Raw genomic sequence first — 1,393 nt, 5'->3', positions numbered from 1 at the left:
CCACAGTTTCTCTACTATTTGCCTGAATCCAATGAGGACCTGCCTGGCCTCTGTCACTGGTATTAGACCTGACCACGTGAACACTGTGACTTCATACTTCCAGCCTGCAGAAGTGACTCTACTAAAAGAATAGCCCTGACCTCGACATGCATTCTCGTAGCAGATACAAGAGCGAGACGGGTAACAAAATCTTCAAAGGCATCTTATAACTTCTGCTGGGATGTTCACAGTCTATTGGCCAATGCATGTCACATTCAGAGCCCAAAGGCTATGGAACAAGCTCCAGGCTCAGAAAAACAGCTGGGCCAGGCAGGGTGATGCCATGGCTGACATCAGGACCAGATGCAATGACTAAGGTCTTCGCCAACAACCTTGCCACTAGGGCCCACCAGTTAGTAGGCAACTCGATCCTGAAAGGACACACCTGGAATAGCTGATGAATATTCTTTTGAGACCTTCTCCTGGGACCTCCCCTAGGATCCCTTCCCTTTCAAGTCTTTGGAGCACGCCCACTTTCCCCAGTTGCATTTCCCTTCTTCTCTCTTTCCCCTAAACTCCAAGAGCCCTTCTACCTCTGTGACTTTCTATGTAAACGTATAGTTTAAAAAAAAATGTCCTCTATGTTTTTCTAGATGATTGGCAGTAGGTACGTGTGCTGGTCAGTGTTATATATTAGCTTATCTTGGCAGTCATTCAAACACTAATATAGGTGTTGCTGTGAAGGTATTTTGTGGATGTAATTAAAGTCCAGAACTGGTTGATTTTTTTTTCTTATAGACATTTTCAGAGGCCTTAGCGATGTTCATGTCTTTAAGGCTAATCACATGGCTTTACTATTGCCCACTTCTCTATATATCTGCAGAAACACTCTCAGGTAAGCAGATTCACTGGCCGGCTTCATAATCAGTTGATTTTGTAAAGATTATGTTGATTCAATCATGTGAAAAGTTTAAGGGCAAAACTGAGGTTTCTCTGGAGATGACATTACACCTGTGTGTGGCAGCATCAGTCCGTCCCAGCCTGCCCTTCTGGATGGCCTGCCTTCTGGGGCTGAGACCTGCCTTGCCAGCCCCACAACTGTGCAGCCAATCCTCTGTCATAAATCTCTTAAAGTGATCTCCTGCTGGTCTCTCCCTCTGGTTGAGCCCAGAAAGATACAATAGGGTGTAGGGTAGCCACAGTTATATCTTTCTTTCTTTCTTTCTTTCTTTCTTTCTTTCTTTCTTTCTTTCTTTCTTTCTTTCTTTCTTTCTTTCTTTCTTTCTTTCTTTCTTTTCTTTTTTTACAGAGACAGAGAGAGAGAGTCAGAGAGAGGGATAGATAGGGACAGACAGACAGGAATGGAGAGAGATGAGAAACATCAATTATCAGTTTTTCGTTGCGACACCTTAGT

The 1,393-nt window shown here is 43.8% G+C and overlaps 1 non-coding gene across 1 annotated transcript; it reads right to left on the bottom strand.

Moving 5' to 3' along the window:
- Positions 1-769: 769 nt before the first annotated feature.
- Positions 770-898, bottom strand: LOC136401636 (small nucleolar RNA SNORA33). The gene has a single exon (XR_010750658.1). It is a non-coding gene; the product is annotated as a small nucleolar RNA SNORA33 (small nucleolar RNA).
- Between the last annotated feature and the right edge of the window lie 495 nt (positions 899-1,393).

The sequence above is a fragment of the Saccopteryx leptura genome, chromosome 3 (genome assembly GCF_036850995.1).
Source record: "Saccopteryx leptura isolate mSacLep1 chromosome 3, mSacLep1_pri_phased_curated, whole genome shotgun sequence".
Classification (NCBI taxonomy): domain Eukaryota; kingdom Metazoa; phylum Chordata; class Mammalia; order Chiroptera; family Emballonuridae; genus Saccopteryx; species Saccopteryx leptura.
This window is presented reverse-complemented; position numbering and strand designations above follow the sequence as displayed.